The sequence below is a fragment of the Oryctolagus cuniculus genome, chromosome 13 (genome assembly GCF_051225735.1).
Source record: "Oryctolagus cuniculus isolate XC-2025 breed Fujian yellow rabbit chromosome 13, ASM5122573v1, whole genome shotgun sequence".
NCBI classification, from domain to species: Eukaryota; Metazoa; Chordata; class Mammalia; order Lagomorpha; family Leporidae; genus Oryctolagus; species Oryctolagus cuniculus.
Genome location: NC_142879.1, coordinates 57,377,392 through 57,393,478, shown reverse-complemented (window position 1 = coordinate 57,393,478; position 16,087 = coordinate 57,377,392). Strand labels below are relative to the sequence as shown.

At 40.7% G+C, this 16,087-nt stretch overlaps 1 long non-coding RNA gene across 1 annotated transcript in view; it reads right to left on the bottom strand.

The window, feature by feature from the left end:
* Nucleotides 1–294: 294 nt before the first annotated feature.
* The window catches only part of LOC149122606 (uncharacterized), a 37,367-nt gene continuing 21,574 nt past the window's right edge, over nt 295–16,087 (bottom strand). The window contains exon 2 of the long non-coding RNA XR_016219024.1: nt 295–1,058. This is a non-coding gene — a long non-coding RNA (uncharacterized LOC149122606). The remainder of the gene's footprint in view (nt 1,059–16,087) is intronic.

Genomic DNA, 16,087 nt, shown 5'->3' with positions numbered 1-16,087 from the left:
AGAGACTTCTGAAGAGCAGCAATATGTGCTGACAGACTGGACTGGCCAATTGGTGAATTTTTTACACAGCAATTCATATTGGTAAGGTTGGGAATAAAGAGAAGTGAAAAATGCATTATCCTAGGCCAGGAAATTTAAGAGTGAGCTAAAATATTGGAAAAAAAATAGGTTAAATAACATTTTAATGCAATTACAAAAAAACTAAGTTAATGACAAAAAGATCCATGATGAATGAAATATCAAAATTGTAAATATAAACCAAGATTACTGGTGCCTCCTTTTGCCTCAGGTTCCCATGCAGCTCAGCACAGCACTGTTACAGTCATTTCCTCGTTTTTCCTTTCCTAAAACCTTTGTGGTGGATTTCTTCTTTTCCTCATCATTGTGTCTTGTGTGTGTTGGTGGAAACCAACTTGGTCACCAAATATATAAAAAGCCAAACCCAGTCTTGCTTATCTCTAGAGACCTTGGGCCTTCAAGTGAAATGGAGAAATTGGATGAGATTGAGGTGGCCTCTCCACAGGCAGGGGTAAGTGTGTATGTATCACTGAACAGCAGCTTTTAAATGAAGCAGTAAATGGGAAGAGGAATATACAGATGGTGCCTAGAGAAGAGGAAGACATCGGTGCTTGTGTAAGGAGCAGCAACCTCTCCAGTCCTCACTATTAGTACATACACTCTTTGCTGTCTGTATAGTTTTTCCTTTTCTACCTTTCTAGTGGTTAGATGTGCTCATTGAAATGTAGGAAGTCTGGAGGGCAAGGGAGGGTGGGAGGAAGGGATTGTTGAACAGTTTTCTTCCTGGTCAAAGGAAAGCTAGTTCCTTCCCAACCTCTAATGCTGCCTTTGAGGAAAGTTGCTGTTGGGGGCAGTAGCAGGTATTTTGGGTCTTCAGGAAAAAAAAAAAAATGAAACTCAACAGGCTAGCGATTGTGAAGTACAGGGATGGAAGACTCTGGGTTCTTGCTGACTCTGTAGTAGATGTTGCTGATGCCCAGTCCAGACTCTATATGTGAACAATGCATCCATGTCTCAGTAGACGTGAGGGGGATCCAGTACTGTGGAAGGAAAAAAGATGGGTATCAGTTACATCACTGGGACGCACTGTTCTCCTATAAGAAGTTTCTCCCAATATTATCATCATCGAGAATTCTGGAAACCATGGTCTAAATGGACAGAAGTTAATAGGAGAAGAGGGTAGATTTGAGAAGTCCAAAGAGCAGGAAAGAATTAGACTCTGTTGGTGCCAGTCCAGGTCCCCAGTACCAGTACCATCCCTTTGCTACTCTGAGTGCTGGCCGCTAACAGCTCACAACTATCCTCTTCTCCAAAAATCCTGTAGGCTCACCTGGAAATTGCCCTTGCTGCTGTCCTCACTCTTACAATTTCACCAGAGTGCATACCCTCACTAAACCACATATACGAGATTGCCTTTTTAAAAAAAATATGCGACTTAGTACCACATCACTCTATCCAGTTAATGTTAGGATCTTCTTCCTCTGAAATTCTTGTTAGGTCATCGATAGGAGACATAATGGTTAACACACTCTGGTTTTTCCTCATAAAAAAGTAGAGAGAAAAAATGTACTGAACACAGTTTACAGCTTTGTATTTCAAAAATCAGGAATATAGATTCTAAACAACTTCTTGCTTATTGTCTCATATAAATATGCATTACATTTAATTTCACTTTTCACATCCTTTCCACAACTATTTTACATAGTGATTAGTGATGCTTAAATTTGACATTATTTCATATATTCAAAAGAAAGAAAACAGAGCCAAGTGCTGAGTGGCTGCAGAAGCCAAGCATCTAACTAAGCATCTAACTTCTGCACCATCCAGCCTTGAGTGAATTTTAACCTCATCATCTTTGTGGCTTTATACATGTAGCACCACTAATAGAGTACTAGTTTCCCATTGCTGCCATAGCAAATTACAGCAAATGAGTGAGTAACTTAAAATGATAAAGATTTATTGTTTCAGAGTTCGGGATGTTAGATATCTGAAATGAGTTTTTTGGGCTGAAATCAAGTTTCAGCAAGGCCACATTCTTATCTGGTCCAGAGGAAAATTTGCTTTCTTGTCATTTCCAGATTCTAGAGGCAGCCCTCAGTCCCTGGTTCATGGCCTCTGTTTACCTTCAAAGTCATCAATGAATGATCAAGTCTTTCTCATGATGCTCTCTCTCTGGTTCTGGCTCCTTTGCCTCCTTCCTCTACTTGAAAGAACCCTTATGTGAGGCCCATCAAGATAATCTAGGATAATTTCTATATTTTAAGCCCAGCTGATTAACTGCCTTAATTTCATCCTCAGCCTCGTTCCCCACTGCCATAGCTACTCCCAGGACCCAGAGTTCAGGACACAGACAGCTTTGTGGGTCCTCTGCTCTGTCCTTGCAGGGGCCTAAACCAAGAACATCAACCTTTGAGTCTGCAAATGGTGCAGTGACTTGGTCACATTTTCCAAGTGTCTTCCTCTTAAAATGATATTTAATATATTTAGACCTCTATTTTCCTATTTCTATCAAATCAAACTCTGATATTCCTTAAATTAAACCTTTAAAAACCAACTCCAAAAGTATAGACTGATACTTTATATCTGATATTTCATATCTTCTCATCTCCCAACATCCTGAACAAATAGTACTCTTTTGCACTGGTTCATTAAATTTATAATCAGTGCCTAGAATACACAAAAATCATGCAGAAGTATACAGAAGAAGCATTATAAGAAGCATTAAGATTGATTTTCTGGGCTTAGTTGAATGTTGAAAAACCACGTAAATTTTGTACCAAAAGAGAGTTCTCACACAAGCTACTTGTGATTGGGTTAAAAAGTGGCAGCAAGGGAATTTTAGCATATTCTATGAACTGAAAACTGTGTATTTGTCTTTGTCTTCATTTTTACTTAATTCTTACTTATTAGTATATTAAGCAAGAAAGGTGTTTCAAGCTGCAGACAAAACATTGCAAAGGAAACATTCTTCAACTATTGAGTCTTTTACCCACAACATAGCCCCTCTATATATTTATATTATATTGTGATTTAGAGAGGCTTTGATTGTGTCCCTGAAGGGTTAATGTAGTAAATTTAATCCCCACTCCCCACTACCCTGTGAGGTGTTAAGAGGGTAGAAACTTAATCTAACTCTGGAATTTAGACACAGGGCCCTTGGGAGAGGACTAGGATAAGAAGAGGTTATCTGGGGAATGGTTTCCCTGGATTTGTTCACTCTGTGATAATTCATTGCAATTGGAATTTGAGTTTCTATTATTTTTTGTATTTACACTATAGTTAAAAAACAAAAAATGGAAGGTAAATATGACTACACATTAAAAAAAAAAAAAGATGAGGTTATGAGAGTTCAGCTCCCACAACAGAGTAGGTCTCTTGCCATGTAATGCCCTTTGTCACTACAGGTCTCTGCCACCAACAAGGCCATCACCAGATATTGGCCTCAACACTGGGTAGAACTCTGAGACCAAATACATCTCTTTATAAGTTACCTAGACTCAGCCGGCGCCGCAGCTCAATAGGCTAATCCTCCACCTAGCGGTGCTGGCACACCGGGTTCTAGTCCCAGTTGCCCCTCTTCCAGGCCAGCTCTCTGCTGTGGCCTGGGAGTGCAGTAGAGGATGGCCCAAGTCCTTGGGCCCTGGAGAAGCACCTGGCTCCAGCCTTTGGATCAGCGTGGTGATTTTTAATTTTTAATTTTATTTTAAATTTTTAATTTAAAAGGCAGAATCACACCCCCCCACACACACACAATCTTCTATCCAGCAGTTTATTCCTCAAATAGCCACAATAGCAAGGTTTGGATCAGGCAGAGGCCAGGAGCCAGAAATTCCATCCTGTCTCTCACAGGGCTAGCAGGGACCCTGGCTGTTTGGGCCATCATCTGCTGCTTTCCCAGGTGCACTAGCAGGAAGCTGGGTCAGAAGCACAAGAGTAGCTGGACTTGAACCAGCATTCCAAATGAAACGGCAGCATCACAATTTGTAGCCCAACCTGCTAGGTCACAGCAGTGGTACCTTCATGTTTAGAAATTGGCAGAACAATCGAAGAAGAGGGAATCCTCCCAAATTCTTTCTATGAAGCCAGCATCACCTTAATCCCTAAGCCAGAGAAAGATGCAGCACTGAAAGAAAATTACAGACCAATATCCCTGATGAACATAGATGCAAAAATCCTCAATAAAATTCTGGCCAATAGAATACAACAACACATCAGGAAAATCATCCACCCAGACCAAGTGGGATTCATCCCTGGTATGCAGGGATGGTTCAACATTCGCAAATCAATCAATGTGATTCACCACATTAACAGACTGCAGAAGAAAAACCATATGGTTATCTCAATTGATGCAGAGAAAGCATTTGATAAAATTCAACACCCTTTCATGATGAAAACTCTAAGCAAATTGGGTATAGAAGGAACATTCCTCAATATAATCAAAGCAATTTATAAAAAACCCACAGCCAGCATCCTATTGAATGGGGAAAAGTTGGAAGCATTTCCACTGAAATCTGGCACCAGGCAGGGATGCCCACTCTCACCACTGCTATTTAACATAGTTCTGGAAGTTTTAGCCAGAGCCATCAGACAAGAAAAAGAAATCAAAGGAATACAAATCAAGAAGGAAGAAGTCAAACTATCCCTCTTTGCAGACGATATGATTCTGTACTTAGAGGATCCAAAGAACTCTACTAAGAGACTATTGCAACTCATAGAGGAGTTTGGCAAAGGGGCAGGATATAAAATCAATGCACAAATATCAACAGCCTTTGTATACACAAGTAATGCCATGACTGAGAAAGAACTGCTAAGATCAATCCCATTCACAATAGCTACAAAAACAATCAAATACCTTGGAATAAACTTAACCAAGGACGTTAAAGATCTCTATGATGAAAATTACAAAACCTTAAAGAAAGAAATAGAAGAGGATACCAAAAAATGGAAAAATCTTCCATGCTCATGGATTGGAAGAATCAACATCATCAAAATGTCCATTCTCCCAAAAGCAATTTATAGATTCAATGCAATCCCAATCAAGATACCAAAGACATTCTTCGCAGATCTAGAAAAAATGATGCTGAAATTCATATGGAGGCACAAGAGACCTCGAATAGCTAAAGCAATCTTGTACAACAAAAACAAAGCCGGAGGCATTACAATACCAGACTTCAGGACATACTACAGGGCAGTTGTAATCAAAACAGCATGGTACTGGTACAGAAACAGATGGATAGACCAATGGAACAGAATTGAAACACCAGAAATCAATCCAAACATCTACAGCCAACTTATATTTGATCAAGGATCTAAAACTAATTCCTGGAGCAAGGACAGTCTATTCAATAAATGGTGCTGGGAAAACTGGATTTCCACATACAGAAGCATGAAGCAAGACCCCTACCTTACACCTTACACAAAAATCCACTCAACGTGGATTAAAGACCTAAATCTATGTCCTGACACCATTAAGTTATTAGAGAACATTGGAGAAACCCTTCAAGATATTGGCACAGGCAAAGAATTTCTGGAAAAACCCGGGAGGCACAGACAGTCAAAGCCAAAATCAACTATTGGGATTGCATCAAATTGAGAAGTTTCTGTACTGCAAAAGAAACAGTCAGGAGAGTGAAGAGACAACCAACAGAATGGGAAAAAAGATTTGCAAACTATGCAACAGATAAAGGGTTAATAACCAGAATCTACAAAGAGATCAAGAAACTCCACAAAAACAAAACCAACAACCCACTTAAGAGATGGGCCAAGGACTTCAATAGACATTTTTCAAAAAAGGAAATCCAAATGGCCAACAGGCACATGAAAAAATGTTCAAGGTCACTAGCAATCAGGGAAATGCAAATCAAAAGCACAATGAGGTTTCACCTCACCCCGGTTAGAATGGCTCACATACAGAAATCTACCAACAACAGATGCTGGCGAGGATGTGGGGAAAAAGGGACACTAACCCACTGTTGGTGGGAATGCAAACTGGTCAAGCCACTATGGAAGTCAGTCTGGAGATTCCTCAGAAACCTGAATATAACCCTACCGTTCGACCCAGCCATCCCACTCCTTGGAATTTACCCAAAGGAGTTTAAATTGATAAAGAAAAAAGCGGTCTGTACCCTAATGTTTATTGCAGCACAATTCACAATAGCCAAGACCTGGAACCAACCTAAATGCCCATCAATGGTAGACTGGATAAAGAAATTATGGGATATGTATTCTTTAGAATACTATACAGCAGTAAGAAGCAACGAAATCCAGTCATTTGCAACAAAATGGAGGAATCTGGAACACATCATGCTGAGTGAAGTAAGCCAGTCCCAAAGGGACAAATACCATATGTTCTCCCTGATCGGTGACAACTGACTGAACACCAAAAAGGAAACCTCCTGAAGTGAAATGGACACTATGAGAAATGGTGACTTGATCAGCATAGCCCTGACTGCTAATGGACAACTTAATACATTATCCCTCATAGTATTTTTTTTTTGTCTGTTCTACTTAATATGACTGGTTTAATTCTGTAATTATCACACAGTTATTCTTAAGTGTTGAAAATTAACTGAAATGTGATCCCTGTTAAACATAAAAGTGGGAATAAGAGAGGGAAGAGATGTATAATTTGGGGCATGCTCGGGCTGACTTGCCCCAATTGGTAGAGTTAAAAACATACCAGGGGATTCCAATTCAATCCCATCAAGGTGGCACGTGCCAATGCCATCTCACTATTCTAAGTGATCAATTTCAGTTCACAGTTGATCATAATGAAAGGACTAAGAGTCAAAGGGAGCACATAAACAAGTCTAGTATCTGCTAACACTAACCGATAGAATAAATAAAGGGGAGAGTGATCCAACATGGGAAGTGAGATACTCAGCAGACTCATAGAATGGCAGATGTCCTAAATAGCACCCTGGCCTCAGAATCAGCCCTAAAGGCACTCGGATCTGGCTGAAAAGCCAATGAGAGTATTTCAGGCATGGAAAGCCAAGACACTCTGGCAAAAAGATCTCTGTGAGTGAGATCCCAGTGGAAAGAACAGGTCTTCAAAGAAGGAGGTGCCTTTCTCTGAAGGGAGGAGAGAACCTCCACTTTGACTATGACCTTGTCTAAACAAGATAAGAGTCGGAGAACTCAAGGGGCTTCCATAGCCTTGGAAACTCATGACTGGTGCATAGGGAGATTATTGATGCCATAAACAGGAGTGTCAATTTGTAAAGTCAACAACAGGAGTCACTGTGCACTTACTCCTCATGTAGGATCTCTATCCTTAATGTGCTGTACACTGAGGCTTAATGCTATAACGAGTACTCAAACAGTATATTTCACTTTGTGCTTCTATGGGGGTGCAAACGATTGAAATCTTTACTTAATGTACACTAAACTGATCTTCTGTGGAAAAAAAAAGAAATTATCAATTCCCAACTTGACTCTCACTGGGATTAAACATGACAATAGGTCTGATCTGATTTCATCATCATTTAAAAAAAAATCACCTATTATTTTTCACCTTATGTTTCTGTGTGGGAACAAACTGTTGAAATCCTTATTTAAGGTATACTAAGCGGATCTTCTGTATATTAAGATAATCGAAAATGAATCTTGATGTGAATGGAAGGGGAGAGGGAGTGGGAAAGGGGAGGGTTGTGGGTGGGAGGGACGGTATTGGGGGGAAAGCCATTGTAACCCATGAGTCGTACTTTGGAAATTTATATTCATTAAATAAAAGATAAAAAAAAAAGAAATTGGCAGTATGTAAATAACCTATTTTTAATGTAATGCATGTAGATACAAAATAAGGGGCTGGTGTTCTCAGTGTAACCCACTGAGAGAGAGAGAGAGAGAGAGAGAAAGGGAGATAGAAAGAGAGAGAGAGAAAGAAATCAAGCAATGCAGGGAGGGGTGGCTGACAAGATGATCTCGGGGCTGAACACTAATTTCTACAGTGATCACACAGAAACCAATAAGAATAGAATTCTGACATCACCTTCCTCCCCCTCTCCAATCTCCTGCTAATGCTCTTAATTGTCCAAAATCAACATTAAGTCTGGCCCAAGGAGGGCCTCTAAGGTAGTCAGCTTAACAAATGGGAGAAGTAGACTGATCTGGAGGAGAAAGTGGAAGAGATACAGCTTAGTGTGCATGCATTCAGCTACTGTGCATCAGTGGAATTGTATACCACAGAATGTACCAGTGACACTGGCCATCAAATACCATGTCCTCAAGGTGTTTATCATGTTTTCCTCCAATGGTCTCTCTCTTCATCCAAAAATGTGTAACTCATTTTACTTGATATTTTAATAGCTATCTGGTTTTGTGTTAGGTTTTTGTGTTTCTATTTGTACTTAATTAAGCCAAACTCCATCCCACTCTTTTGGTAGCAGCCCCCAACTTTCCTAATGAGAATCCCTCCTCCATACTCAGTCCCTGGGACTCAGTATCTCAGCCCTCCTCACCCTAGCTCATGCCAGACATATAAGCCATGCTTTGCCCACTCCTATAGCCACAATACTTGTTTCTAGAAGGCGAACACAATCCAAGTCTCCACCAGTGAGTTTGAGGCTCAAGGGTCTGCTGACGCTACAGAAAAGGAGAGGACCTGCATGTGCTGCAGGCTGCTACATAGGAAGAACAGGGTGGGGATGGCACTCCCTCTGCAAAGGGAACCTCTTCAAGATGGAAAAAGAGCCAAATCCAGTCTGGACCCTGGATCCATCTCTGCCTGTAGCCAGACTTGTGCCTAGGCATTTTAGTTACACAAACAACTATTTTGGTTACATCCATTTGATCTGGATTTAGAATTCCTGGAAATATGTAGAGCTCTTACTGATGAAGAAATATAGCCTTAACCTATTTCCCCATGAATAGACATAGAAGAATACCACCCTTTGAGTGGCTGCTATAATCATCTCTTAGAGGAATGGATGATAATTTACTTACAAAACTAAGGTTGGGGCTGGCATTGAGGCATAGGAGGTAAAGCTGCTGCCTGCAGTGCTTGCCTCCCATATGTGAGTGGGTTCAAGTCTCAGCTGCTCCACTTCCCATCCAGCTCTCTGCTATGGCCTGGGAAAGCAGAAGATGGCCCAAGTCCTTGGGCCCCTGAACCCATATGGGAGACCTGGAGAAAGCTCCTGGTTCCTGGTTTTGGCCTGCACAGCTCCGGCCATTGCGGCCATCTGGGGAGTGAAGCAGTGGATGGAAGACTTCTCTGTCTCTCTCTGCCTCTGCCTCCCTGTAAATCTGCCTTCCAAATAAATAAATAAATCTTTTAAAAAGCTAAGGTTTTATTTAATTATTTATTGAAAGGCAGAGTGACAAGGAGAGGAGAGGGAGAGGGAGAGAAGAGAAAGAGAGATGGGAAGAAAGAGAGAGAAAGAATGAATCTCTACCCACTGGTTCATTCCTCAAAGCTCTGGGCCAGGCCAAGCCAGGGGTCCAAAATTCCACCGGGGACTCCACATGGGTGGCAGGAGTTCAGACACTTGGGCCATCCTCTACTGCCTTCCCATGCACATGAGTAGGGAGCTGGGTTGGAAGTAGTGCAGACGTGATTCAAACACTCTAATATGAGGATATGGGATGCTTGCATCACAAGCAGAGGATTAACCCACTGTGCCACAACACTGGCCCCAGTTGTTTAAGTTATGTCCAGCTTATCTAGAGTATAACAATCTTTCTTTGATGTATACCACTTTATATACATGTTTGAAGAATTCTGATTTCCTGAGGATAAATTCTTAAATATGAATTCTAGAAATACATGGTATGTACATTCTTTTGTAATTTTTACCCATGCTGCTTTGAATTTTCTTAAAGGTGTCTAAAACATAAACACTAAAATATTCTGTTCCAAATTCTAAAAATAGCAAGTCTATTTAGAAAAAAAGTACACAAAATCTATCCTTACAGCTAAAGCATCTTTTTAAAATGCTCTTAGATCCAAACTGAAGGAGGTCAAAGCTCAAGCAATCTCAGGACTATGCTTTATGCACAGCATGGAAAGCTTCTTTCTTCTTCTCAAAGTGAATTCTGATGAATCATTTTCTTTTAAAATTCCACACTCTATCCCACTGGCCACTTTGAAATTCCTCTCACTCTGGAATATAGTTTTTCACACCCTGTAATTTTTGCTTGAGGGAAGCTGTGGGGTAGCAGAGTTCTTACTTGGCTTGGTATATATGTCTTCACACCGAGTCCCAAGGGACAAAAATATGTTAAGGCCCTTTGGAGAGTGGGTGGGAGGGTGGGTGCCTGTGAAACTTCTGGTGAAATGAGAGACCAGAAAGAAGGCTGCTCTGGAGTATTGTGTCTATTTTTCAGAGGATCCAGGGGGAATCTTGTATGGATTTAAAACAGCCCAGATGCAAGTAAGCAAAGAATAATCAGGCTTAAGAACTGTGTCCAGGAAATAACTTTGGGTGTGACTATAGTCATCTATCAATGGCTGCAAAGAGGTAGAAAACATTAAGATTTAAAAAATTGATATTTGAAATATAGTATGCATATAGGAAAATACACAAATTACCATCATAAGCTTATTGAGTGCTAACAAAGCTAAAATCCCTATATAGCCAGCACTCAAAAGAAGAAAAAAATATACCTTTAGCACAGATGTCCCCTTGCCTGCATTGAAACATGACATAAATGATTGTTATAAAAAACAAAAGTAACTCAACATGTAATTTCTCGCTCTTTCAAACCAGGGGTCAGCAAGTAATGGCCTGCAGGCTTGCTGCCTGGTTTTGTAAATAAAGTGATGCTTGAGTGCAGCCCCGCCATGCATTCACATAGCGTTAATGTCGTTTTCACACCACAATGGCAGGACTGAGCAGTTCAGAGACCATCTGGCCACAAAGTGTAATTTACTGTCTTGCCCTTCATACAGAAACTCTGCTGACCCCTGATCTAAACCACAAGGAAAGTATGGGAGAAATGATGCAGAACTAGACTTTAGGTTCCAATGCTTCCTTCTGCAACTTCCACAGATGCTGAGCCTGGCTGTGTATTAGCAAACAGGTGCACTCAGAATTGTATCATCAGGAGCAGGGATGACAGACCTGCAGCCATTAAAATAATGCCCTGAATAAAGCTATGCAAAGTCTATTTACGGAATGTAAATGGAAGATGCAGAAGTTCTCCTGACTTTTCCTTAACAGAAGTGTCCTTCATATCGCCTCTTAAAGGGAGGATGGATATAGGATTGTTTTGAAATTAGGGAAAGGTAAGGTGGGTGGGGAGGATGCCGCTGACATAGTCTAAATATCCCTTAAACCGAATATCAGGCTTTCAAAGCCTGGAAACACAGGGGAAATAAATAACGTCCATGTATGCTACAGTGTGAAAATCTGCGTTCTCCCCCACAAAATTCATCTGGTGAAGCCTAATTTCCATGGTGATGGTGTTTGGAGGTGGAGTCTTTGGCAGGTGTATTTCACAAAAGAGACCCCAGGGGGCGCACTTGCCTCTTTCACTGCTTGAGGACACAGGGAGAAGGCTTCACCAGGAAGCAGGTCCTTCCCAGACACCAAATCTACAGGAGCCTTGATCTGGGAGTCCAGCCTCTAGCACCATGAGAAATAAATGTCTGTGTTTTGTAGCCACCCAATCTGTGCTAGCCTGTTACAGCAGCCCGGTGAGACTAAGACACCATAGGCGTTATTACAAATATTGGACAATGGCAGTCTTCCAAAAATGCGATCTTGCCATCAGAATTTGTAGGTAGTGTTAAATGTATAATACCTGGAAAAGAAATACCTTTTACCACAGAACGATATTTCATTTTAGAGCATTAACTCACTAACTTTCCTAAGAAAGAAAATGTCTTTTATGTTAAAATTTCTGGGAGAGTCTCAGGATATTGCTCAACTCCATGGATTATATTTGGCAAAGCGGTTAAGAATTTGGTTAATATGCCTGAGTCCCATGTTGGAGTACTGGGGTTTGAGTCCTGGCTTGGGCTCCTGATTCTAGATTCCCACAGATCAGACCCTGGCAGGTAGTGGTGATGGTCCAAGTAATTGTGTTCTTGCCACCTCATGGGAGACCTGGATTGAAATCCAGGCTCCTAGCTTTAGTCTGACCCAGCCTTGCCATTGTGGACATTTAGGAAGTGAGCCAGTGGATGAGAGCTCTTGCTCTCTCTCTACCTCCTGAGTAAACATTAAAAATTAATAAAAATTCACATGTAGACATTTTCTGCAAGGAAGGAATCATCTTTCAAACCAACACAAATAAACGTGCAATGTGGAAAAGAATATATGGAACTACAGTATATCTGAATTTCTCCCCTGAACTATCCAACATCCCCTAAATCCAAGTGGCTAACCCCAACCTTACCCTTTCCTGTGCTTTGGCTAAGTATCATGTAAGGATAATTTTAAAAGTCTGTGGAAGGGCTGGCACTGTGGTGTAGCAAGTAAAGCCATCGCCTGCAGTGCTGGCATCCCATATGGGTGCCCGTTCAAGTCCTGGCTGCTCCACTTCTGATTCAGCTCCCTGCTAATGTGTGTGGGAAAGCAGCAGTTGATGCCCCAAGTCTTTGGGCCCCTGCACCCACATGGGAGACCCGGAAGAGGCTCCTGGCTCCTGGCTTCATATTGGCCCAGTTCTGGCCATTGCAGCCATTTGGGGAGTGAACCAGCAGATCAAAGAGCTTTCGCTCTGGCTCTTGCTCTCTATGCCTCTGCCTCTCAGTAACTCTGACTTTCAAATGAATAAATAAATAAACCTTTTTTAAAAAGTGTGTAGAAAATGGAATTAAAGGATTAGTTTATTTTAATGCAAAAATAGAAAAGATGCAGTTTTTCATAATACACATTTTCCATGAACATTTTGAAGAATCCTCTAATGTATAGATTTCAATTTTTATTGCATCACAATGAACCTATTTTATTTCATTTCCCATGAACTGTTCTGATTGTATACTCACAGCATACATTGGAAAAAGTAAAATTCTGGTGAAGACATCTTCCCATGCTGCCTACTTCATATCCCTCAGGGAAATTTTTCTCCTGCACTGCTTCCCTTGCTTCCTGGACAGAGGTGATAACATGACAGCGAAAGGGACTTGACTCTGCTGAGGTAGCCCACAATGTTGGAAAAATACAAAGAAACAAGGAATTGTAGTAAAAGGATACATTGGTGAAAACTTGGATAAAGTGGCATGGAAACATAGGACACTGGTTTTGCCTGGAGGGACCTTGGGAGACATCACCCAGGAGGTAGCATTAGTAGAGTCTTAGAAAGTAGGTAGGAGTTTAGAAAGCCCAGGCAGACATAGGATCCTGTGAGGAGAGGGACTCACATGGGTAAAGCAGAGAAATAAAGAACATAAATTATTTAGAGAATGGTAACAGTTTGGTTTAAATCCCATAATAATAGTTTTATATTGTGCTATAAAATTGATCTATTAGAACCCATTGTTCATTTTCTGTGGCAAAGAAAATATCCACACGGAGGAAAAAGGTAAAAAAAGAAAGCTCTAAGAAAATCTACCTGACTTTTTATCCTGATTGATTTAATTTTAAGAAGAACAATGAAGTCAGATTATAAAGAACTGTTACCAGATCAGTGAGCAATTCTTCCTCCTATGACAAATATCTTCTAAAACCTTAAGTGAACAAATAGCTTCTGTTAGAAATAGTCTAAGCGTAGTTTGCCATGACAAACATTATATAATATCAATAGTATATAACAATAGTCTTTAGAATTATATTTCTGCATATTCTAGAAAAGTTCTAGGGGTCCATAATTCAAATTTATCATAAGACATAGAATGATTAGACATCATATTAAAACATGAAATATGCAAATATCCTCACTTCCCAAACCTCCATTTGTCTTTGAGGCTCAGAAGTGAAGCCTGTTTCCCTGGTTATTGGGAAAAGGATCATATAGTAGTTCAGGGTCCATTCTGCAGAGTCAGTGTCCAGATGGACAGACACTAGTCTTGTGATCTTGACAATATTACACGCTCAGCATGCCTAACTTGAAAATCCCAAATCCAAAATCCTCCAAAATCTGAATTTTCTGAGCACTGACATGTTGCCCCAAGTAGAAAATTCCATGCCTACCCTCATGTGACAGGTTGCAGGCACACTAAAAAATGTTGCATAAAGATCTTTCAAGCTCCCTGGGTAAGGTGTGTATGGAAGATAAATTAATTCTGTGTTCAGACTTAGGGCCATCCCCTAGTTACTACATCATGTAACATAAATATTCTAACATCTGGAAAAACCTGAAATCCAAAACTCTTCTGGTTTCAAGAGGTTTGTGTAAAGGGTACTCAACCTATACTTACTATGGCTAACCATTAATTTCACGATTTATAAAATGCATAAAAATCACAATAGTTTGTGGCAGGGTTGGCTATTAAATGAGATAAGGCCTATAAAACTCAGAATTTCTCCCCAAAAGTGTGAATTGTGATTATAGATGAGAGTATATAGTTTGCAGGGGTACATGGTACCACAGACTAGATGATTCAGACAACAAGAACTTATTTCTTCATAGTTCTGCAAGCTGGAAGTCCAAGAGCAAAATAGGGTGAGTTGGCTTCTTGTGAGGCCTCTCTGTTTGGCTGGTAGATAGCAGTCTTTTCTCTGTGCTTTCACATGCTCTTTGCTCTGTGTCTGTCTTTGCCCTGATCTCATCCTCCTATCATGATACCTGTGGTATTGGATTAGGGCTCATCTATATAATCTCATTTTACCTTATTTACTCCCTTAAATGCCCTATCTCTAAACACAAAGCCCCAATGGGGCTTAAGATTTCAGCATGTGAACTTAGGAGGAAACACAGTTCAACGCATACCATGTCTTTTTTTTTTTAAGAAGTTAAAGCTTCTTAGAATGCTAAAGGCACAACGTGGAAAAGAAGACTTAAAAGTAGATAAGAGTTTATACAGAATTTTTGTAGGCAGAAGACAAATGCATTGAAGAAGCTAATCACAAATAGGGGGGAAAATTTAGAGGTTGCATGTTATGTCTCTCAACAAATTCTTTGTGAAAGATGAAAGAGTTACCATGAGATGAAAGGTGGAAACACCAATACATGATAGGTTTGATTTTGCTATAATCTGCTAGCCAGCAGTTATTTGCCATGAATGGGGAAGACACATGTGAGAAAATGACTTTTAGGAAACAGGAAAAGAATTGCAATATTGTTGATGGAAATAACTGGAGGAGCTGATATTTGAATATGGAGAAATTTGGAGGTATAATACAGGAAAGCCTGGTGAGTATGGAAGCAATCTATTACAACTGTGGTTCTATTGCTTACTGGAATCATCAGGGACACCAGGTCAATAGCAAGCAAAGGTATAAATTAATCCAGGGTGTTGGATGGTAAGAACTCTTTTGAACTCTTTATTTATTTGAAATAGAGAAGGGGTGGGGGAGAGAGAGAAAGAGGTCTCCCATCCACTGATTCACACTCAAATGCCTGCAATAGCCAATGCTACTCTGGCGCCAGAGTCAGGAGCAGGAAATGCAATCCAAGTCTCCCAGTGGGAGTCAGGAACCTAATAACTTGAGCCATCACTCCTGCTTCCTGGGGTCTGAGTGGGTGGAAAGCTGGAGTCAGGAGCTAGAGCTGAGAGTTGAACCCAGGCACTCCAATGTGGGACACAACCATCTTAATGCTAAGTAAACCTACCTCCCTGGACAGAATTCTTGAATTCATGTTTGTTCTACCGTATTTCCATCTTTTGGCATTTTAATTGTTTAATTTCCATTGCAATGTAGTGGAATATTTTTGAAATTAATCATCTATTCTTTTGTAACAACTTAAAACAAAACTTAGGGACTTGGAGCCAGTGTTGTGGTGCAGCAGGTTAAGCCACCACCTGCAATGCCAGCATCCCATATGGGTGTTGGTTCAAGCCCAGCTGCCCCACTTCTGATCCAGCTCCTTCTAAGGGAACTAGGAGAGCAGCAGAGGATGGCCCACGCGCTTGAGTACCTGCATCCATGTGGGAGACCTGGAAGAAGCTCCTGATCCTGGCTTCAGCCTGGCCCAGTCCTCTGGTGAGTGAACCAGCAAATAGAAAATCTCTCCCTCC